This window comes from Arachis ipaensis, chromosome B01 (assembly GCF_000816755.2).
Source record: "Arachis ipaensis cultivar K30076 chromosome B01, Araip1.1, whole genome shotgun sequence".
Lineage (NCBI taxonomy): Eukaryota > Viridiplantae > Streptophyta > Magnoliopsida > Fabales > Fabaceae > Arachis > Arachis ipaensis.
This window is the reverse complement of record NC_029785.2, coordinates 2,604,305-2,613,284: the sequence shown is the minus strand read 5'-3', so window position 1 is coordinate 2,613,284 and position 8,980 is coordinate 2,604,305. Positions and strand designations below refer to the sequence as shown.

At 31.3% G+C, this 8,980-nt stretch overlaps 1 long non-coding RNA gene across 1 annotated transcript in view; it reads left to right on the top strand.

The window, feature by feature from the left end:
• The window catches only part of LOC107640077, a 13,752-nt gene that overhangs the window by 4,288 nt on the left and 484 nt on the right, over nucleotides 1-8,980 (top strand). The gene's annotated exons all lie outside the window — the stretch shown is intronic.

Sequence of the window (8,980 nt, the reverse complement as noted above, 5' to 3'; positions counted from 1 at the left end):
AATTTTTCTGTACTATAATTTAATATTATAATAAAAAAATATGTACAAATTAAAAAAAATATGAAAAAAGAATATACAAAAAATATATCATATAAAAATTATGAGAATCATGAGAAAAAATTATCTAATATTAAAAATTGATAATAATAATAATAATAATAAATACTAATTAAAAAAATAAATTAAATAAAATGGGTAATTATCTATCTAAAAGTGATTTTAACTAATATTATCCAAACAATATTTATTTTATCAAAATCAATTTTGGTAAAGAGTTGCCAAACATAAATCATGTTGACACAAACTTACTTCTATCCAAAATCAATTCTATAAAATTACTTTTATTCAAATTCTAGTTTGACCAACCACAATCCAAACACACACTTAGTAGTGGACCGACCACTTTGGTGACTAGTTTCTACACTAGTTGAAAGGAAGATTGTGCAAGGCTTCTCTAAGTTTTAAGAGATAAATAATTTTTTTATCACTGATCCCATCATCATTATTAGTGGATAAGACACACGTACACATGATGAAGAAAAAGAATGTTGCAATATCAAATAGAATTTTAGGATGAGTCATTATAATCCGGACTTTTTGATGCATACAAAAAATTAGTCGGTATATATTTGTATAATTTTTTAAGTTTAACATAGTTTTAATTTTGTTTTGTTTTTTGTTTTTTGTAAATTTAACATTGCTCAATATAGAGATAATAATGAGCGTACCTAGAATGAAAGTCGAAGAGAACGAGATTTTAGATGAGTGAGACTGCTAGAGAAAAACATTGCCTGTAGTAATGACAATGATTTTAGTTGAGAATGGTTTTCTGATAAGTTGTTATTGGACACATCCAGAATCTTGAGTTATCGTAGACTTGTGAAGCTCTCTGGTATGAAACCGTTCAATTTATTCCCACCAAGATATAATCCATACAGATCCGTTAAATTTTTGAATGAAGGAGATATTGTCTCCGTCAAATTCATGTTGGTCAAATTTACGGTTCTGATGTTGTTCTTGTCTTTACATGTGATGAAATTCCAAGCTTTTGACAGAGATTGTTTCCTTGTCATGATTGTGCCAACAGAAATGGATAATAAAACACTTGGAGCAACTTGAAGCAAAGTGATGACTCTGTGATCATAAGGCCTAGGATATATATTATCACGGCTTGTGATCACAGAGTCACCACTTTGCTTAAAGGCTCAAGTATTTCATTATCCATTCTGTTGGCGCAATCATGGAGAGAAAACAATCTCTATCAAACTTGGAATTTTATCACCTATAATGACAAAGGCAACATCAGAACCGTGAATTTGACGAACATGAATTTGACGGAGACAATATCTCCTTCATTCAAGAGTTTAACAGATCTGTATAGATTGTATCTTGGTGGGAATAAATTGAATGGTTCTATACCAGAGAGCTTGACAAGTCTATGATAACTCAAGATTCTGGATATGTCCAATAACAATCTATCGAAAAATCTTCCACCATTCTCAATTAGAAATTTAGAATCATTGTCATTACTACAACTAATGTTTTTCTCTAGCAATCTCACTCACTTAAAACCTTGCTCTCTTCGCCTTTCATTCTAAGTACGTTCATTATTATTTCTATATTGAGCAATATTAAACTTATGGAAAACAAAAAACAAAACAAAATTAAGACTAAGTTAAACTTAAAATTTATACAAATATATACCGGCTAATTTTTGGTATGCAACAAGAAGTACAGATTGTAATGACTCGTCTCAAAATCCTACTCGATATTGCAACATTCTTCTTCTTCATAATCATGTGTGCATGTGTCTTGTCCAATAATAAGGAAGTCAAAGAAGGAAAACGCTACTACGAACAGTGAAGGAAAAAGCCTCTTCCTCAGTCACAGCAGCATGAAGTTCCACTAGCTGAAGGTGGCAATCCGTTAAATCTCCGCAACCCCCCTTATCGTAGTAAGTGTACCGGAGGACCGTGCAAGTTTTTAAACGTGGGGAGGTTATTCGACGGCATTTTTTAGGTGAAAAATTCTAATTCCAAAAACTTTCACATTTCATTTTTTCTATTATTACTATATCTTTTAGAATTTTAAGTTGCATTTTTTTTCCTGTTTGTATATATTTTAGAGTTTTAATTGTATTTTTTTTAGTTTATTACATTTTTTTTCGTATATACATATATATAATAAGCTTAGTCAAAATAATGAAATTTTTAAAAAAATTTATTTATAGGGCATCCCAATTGATTTGAGTTGAAAATTTTTCATTAAACTTGCTTGAACAATAATTATGGAACATAGTTTAGAGCTAGAACACACTACCTTGTGAGTTTTTGAGCTTTAATGAGTGGTTGTATCATATTAACCACTATTTTTTTTCCTTATGTCTTATTCTCTTTCTATGATTGTGATCTTTATTTTGTTTGATTCTTTATATCCATTATTCTGTGTATGAATGCATTTATATGATTGAGGCTTTTGTTCAAGTTAGTTCACTTATCTAAATAGCCTTACCTTTTCATCTACCATTGTTAACCAATTTTGAGCCTATTAAATCCCTTTTGTTCTTAATCTTAGCACATCATTAACCCTATGTGAAAAACAATAAATATCCTTAATTTGGATCTTTGATTAACTTAAGCTAGTGAGAGTATGTATCATCTAAATATGAGAAAATAGAAAATTGGGAACATTGGTTGATAGAAGTGTGTTTTTAATTCTTGTTGAAAATTTTAGAAATTAAGTACATATTTATGCATTAAATGTTTAAACCATATGCATTGATATTTTTATATGTATATGTAAATGAAAAAAAAAAGAAAAAAAAAGAGAATAAAAAGGGGACAAAGGCCCCAAAAAAAGCAATAATAATAATGCATATGGGATGTGAATTGAAAAAAATGCATGAGTGTGTGAAAAGTGAAATGATGGGCAGTTAGGTTGTATTAGAATTGTATAGGCTCTCATATGTTAGGTGAAAACTTAAGTTAATCAAAGATTTAAATTTTAGCTCACTTAGCCATATGCATCTTTACCTTTATCCTAGTTCCATTACAACCTTTGGAAAAGTCCTCATGATACTTGTATGCATACATTGAATATTTGTTGATTGTTAGATGAAAAACAAATTTTGGAAAGCAAGATTAGAAGAGTATTGAGTGAATCAACCCTATACACTTGAGCGAATAGAGCGTATACACATTCGGTGAGGGGTTCGATTGCTCAACTCTATGTTTCCAGCTGTGATTATCTCTTATCTTGCAAGTTTATAAATTCTTTTCTATGACTTAATTCGATTGTGAATTTGACTTGGTTATTAATGCTTTTGGCCCTCCTTGTTTATATATTCTCTTGGAAATTGATTTATTTTGACCGAGTAGATATATATAGATTTGGTAGATAGATAGAAATAGATAGAATACATATAGATAGTTTTTTTTCAATAAAAATATCTTTTGATCTTGTCTTTCTTGATGTTTAGCATGAGGACATGCTATTGTTTAATTGTGGAGAGGTTAATAAATCACTATTTTATAGTAAATTTTGAATTGAAATGAGTGGATTTTATCAACTTATCTTATATTTATTCATTGAAATAACATAGTTTTGTGAATTTCTCTTAATTGTGTTTAATGGTTAAAAACATACTTTTTAGGCCCTTAAATTGCTAAATTTATTTCGCTTTTATTCTATTCGATGCTTTGATGTATTTGTTGAGTGATTTTAGACTTAGAAGGTAAGGATGGCTTAAAAAAGTGAAAAGAAGAAAGCATGCAAAAGCGAGGAATCATGAACAATTTGAGTTTGGAAGTCTTGACAATCTCGCATACGCGGCATCCCCTGAATTTTGACAGTCTCACGTACGCATGCACCTGTCGCGTACACGAGATACGAAGATCGTGCCTCATTAAAGAAACACGTGAGGGGAGATTTCTAGAGCATTTGGAGTTCAATCCAACCTATTTCTGATGCTATTGAAGTGGAGGATGGAGGGGGATCAACCGACACTACCATATTCACAATTTTACACTTTCTTCTTAGGTTTAGTGGGACAGCTTCTCTCTCTAAAATTCCTTAGGTTTTTCTTAATTTTCTTGTTGGTTTTAGGTTTTAGTCTTGTTTAATTGTAGTAGTTTTTATCTTTTTTTTTGTTCCTGTATTATAATTCTCTTAGAATTTAGTGGTATTTACTTTACTTTCTTTTGTTAGTTTATGAGACTTGTGAACTTTTCATTTCTTTTAATGAATTTGATGTTTTATATTTTATTTATGATTTTTTGAGTTGTTACTATTGATATTTTGTCTTGATTAGTTATAGTTTTTATTAATTCTTATATTTTATGATATTTGTCTTTATTGCACTCTAGGTGTTTGGTGAAGTGTTTCTTTTAGTTATGGAGTAAAATTTTACATTTCTGCTTTGGGTTGGTAACTTGGGTAGTCTCGAGTTACTAATATCCAAGTTGATTAATAATTTGAAGGTTTTAATTAATATTGTTTCCATTAACGCTAATCTTTCACTAATTCAGTGAGTAAGTTGATTAGGACTTATAGATTAGGATCAATTAAATCCATTTGACTTTCCTCCGATTTTGGGAATGACGAAGTAGAATTGCTCCTTGTAATTATCATGTTGTGGTTAATAACAATGATAGTGATTCTTAACCATCAATCTTTACCAAGATCTTTCTTAGTTAATTTTCTTAATTGTCTTAGTTCAATTCTTTTTTATATTTAGTTATTGTTTGTTTTTTTAATTTCTTATTATTTACATTTTTTGTTTATTGTAATCAAAACTCCCAATCTCTCATACCCAATAATTGAGCACTCGATTACAATTTTTAGGGAGAACGACCGGGATTCTACTCTCAGTTATTGATTTAACTTTTGTGACATTTTCTAAACTTTGATTTTGAGTTGGTTGCCGGTTTGGACTATACTTACGATGCAATTCTTTTATGAAAATTCGAAACTGACATTTAGCTCCCATCAGCCAATATCAGAACCATGAATTTGACAAACATGAATTTGACGGGGACAATATCTCCTTTATTTAAGAGTTTAACGGGTTTGTATGGATTGTATCTTGGTGGAAATAAATTGAACGGTTCCATACCAGAGACGGTGACAAGTCTACGACAACTCAAGATTCTAGATGTGTCCAATAACAATCTATCGAAAAACCTTCCACCATTCTCAACTAAAACCATTGTCATCAGCGTAGGCAATGCTTTTCTCAGCAGTCTCACTCACCCAAAATCTCGCTCTTTTCTACTTCCATTCTAGGTACATTTATTATTATCTCTACATTGAGAAATGTTAAACTAATGGGAAATAAAAAACAAAACAAAATTAAATCTATATTTAACTTCAAAATTTATAGAAATATACACCGACTAATTTTTGGTATGCAACAAGAAGCACAGATCGCAATGACTCATCCTAAAATCCTACTCGGTATTGCAACATTCTTCATCATCATCATCATGTGTGTATGTGTCTTGTCCAATAATAATGATAATGGGATTAGTGATGAAGAAGCTGACTCCAGCAGCTAATTTCCATTATGTAGAAAAGATCGAACTCGGGTCAAGGGGGCTCAATGGAAAATTCCTTTTAGGTCTTAATAAATCCCTTGTCACGTTCGTCTGCCTCGATCCTTTTCGGGTTTCTCCCTCCTCCATAGTTTGTACTTATATCCCTCAGTTTGCTTCCAGGGTTTAGAAAGTTTGAGGCTCCTTGACTTACGCTACAACACCAATTTTCCACCCTGGACATTCCCCACAGACTTGAATAGCTACTCACGCCTTGCAATCCTCGGACTCTCGGCTACAAACTTCATGGGCTCCTTGCTGGACACATTTGATTCCTTCCCCGTATTGATCCTTCTTTATCTCTCTGAAAACAACCTCACTAGGGTGTTGTCTGAGTCTTTTTCAAAACTATCCAGACTAAGTAGATTGGATTTCAGCGACCAGAAGGATAATAATAAGTTGTCGGATACGATTCAAGTTCTTTGATCTATACCACGATTGTATGAAGTGAATCTTGAGGGGAACTCCTTCGAAGGTTCTATCTTAGACTTATCCAATTGCACACATTGGCAATATCTATTACTTACAAATAATCAGTTAACAGGTGTAGTTCTACCTTAAGGGTCCTCTTCCTTCATTTAATAAGACTCGGATTCCAAAGGTAAATCTCACTGCTAATGTATTCTGTTTAGACCACTTTGCTTCAAATTGCTCAGGCATTTCATTATCCATTTTTGTTAGGGCAATCGTGGCGAGAAAATCGTCTCCATCAATATTGAAAATTTCATCACCTGTGATGACAAGGGCAACATCAGAACCGTGAATTTGACAAACATGAATTTGATGGGGATAATATCACCTTCATTTGACAGTTAAGCGGATCTGTATGGATTGTATCTTGGTGCAAGTCTAGACAACTCAAGATTCTGGATGTGTCCAATAACAACCTATCAAAAAACCTTCTACCAATCTCAACTAAAACCATTGTCATTACCACATGCACTACCTTTATCCATCAATCTCACTCATCCAAAACCTCGCCCTCTTCTACTTCCATTCTAGGTACGCTCATTATTATTTTTACATTAAGCAATGTTAAACTTACGGGAAATAAAAAACAAAACAAACAAATATACACCAACTAATTTTTTGTATGAAACAAGAAGCACAGGTCGCAATAGCTCATCCCAAAATCCTACTCCAGCAGCTAATCTCCATTATGTAGAAAAGATCGAACTCGGGTCAAGGGGGCTCAATGGAGCACACCATTAGGTCTCAAACAAATCCCTCGTCACACTCCTCTACCTCGATCCATTTCGGGCCTCTCCCTTCTCCAAATTCTATACTTGTATCCCTTACGATTGCTTCCAGGATTTAGAAAGTTTGGAGCTCCTTGACTTGCGCTACAACATCAACTTTCCACCCTGGACATTCTTCCCAACTTGAATAGCTACTTTTGCCTTGCAATTCTCGGACTCTCGGCTCAAACTTCATGGTCTCCTTGCCGGACACATTTGATTCCTTCCCCATATTGATGCTTCTTTATCTCTCTGAAAACAATTTTATTAGGGTGTTGTTCGAGTCTTTTTCAAAACTACCCAAGCTAAGTAGATTGGATCTCAGCGACGTGAAGGATAATAATAAGTTGTCGGGTACGATTTCAACATGCTACTATTGTATGAAGTGAATCTTGAGAGGAACTCTTTCGAGGGTTCTATCCCAGACTTATCCAATTGCACACCCTTGCAATATCTATTGCTTGTAAACAATCGATTAATAGGTGTAGTTCCACCTTATTGGTTGCAGGATCCTCTTCCTTCGTTTAATAAGACTCAGACTTCAAAGGAAATCTCACTACTAATGCATTCTGTTCAGACAATCCTAGACCTTGTGATCACAGAGTCACCACTTTGCTTCAAGTTGCTCAGACATTTCATTATTCATTTCCGTTGGCGCAATCATGGCGAGGAAACAATCACTAACAAACTTGGAATTTCATCACCTGTGATGATAAAGGCAACATTAGAACCGTAAATTTGACAAATATGAATTTGATAGGGACAATATCTTTTTTAACGGATCTGTATGAATTGTATCTTGGTGGAAAGAAATTGAATTGTTCCATACCAAATAGATTGACAAGTCTACGACAACTCAAATTCTGGATGTGTCCAATACTAACCTATCAAAAAATCTCCCACCATTCTCAATTGAAACCGTTGTCATTACCACACCACAGGCATTGCTTCTATTCGGTAGTCTCACTCACCCAAAATCTCATCTCTCTTCTACTTCCATTTTAGGTACGTTCATTATTATCTTTATATTAAGCAATGTTAAACTTACGAGAAACAAAAAATAAAATAAAATTAAGACTATGTTAGAATGCATATCGTTTGGAGAGCTAAACTAATTGTATTATATAGTATAAATTTAAAGTATATATATATATATATTGTTTCGAGATATATTAGATAATATGTAAATTAATATTAAACTTAGAACTTAATTTGTAAAAACTATTGTACAATATATTTATTTATTATTTAAATACTATGGTACGATAATGAAACTATTAGATAAAATACAAGTATGAATATTAATAATGTTTTGATAATTAAAAATGACATTCAATTTTTTAATTTTATTTTTCATGAATCATGACAACATGTATTTTCAACAATATTATTACAACTAAATAATATTAAAAAAAATTAAATTATTGAAAAAAGAAGTGATATATAAGTGACAAAGACACTATATAACTTATGAATATAATTATACGAAAAAAATAGAAAAATTAATGAATACAATTACACAATCACCTAATACATATGTTTAGCAAGTTAAAAAAAGAAAACTATGGTCATCAACCAAATTCTAGTTGTGCAAAAATTAGTAAGAATGGAGAGAGAGAAAGAAAAAGAGGTATGGAATTATGTTAGAGGAAATAAAGAAAATGTGTAAAGTAAATGTTGATTTATATAGTAAATATCATTAATATTTTGATAATTAAAAATGATATTCAATTTTCTAATTTTATTTTTCATAAATCATGACAACATGTATTTTCAATAATATTATTACAACTAAATGATATTAAAAAAATATAAATTGTTAAAAGAAAAAAGAAGTGATATATAGATGACAAATATACTATATAACTACTCATGAATATAATTAATTACACAAAGAAATAGAAAAATTAATGAATACAATCATACAATCACCTAATACATACGTTTAGTAAATTAAAAAAAAAAAATTATAGTCATCAACCAAATTCCAGTTATACAAAAAATTAGCAAGAATGGAGAGGGAGAAGGAGAAAGAGAAAGAGGTATGAGATTATGTGAGAAGAGATAAAGAAAATGTATGAAGTGAATATTGATTTATATAATAAATATAAGAATGAGTAATGAGTATGAAAGAAAAAGAGAATGAATTAG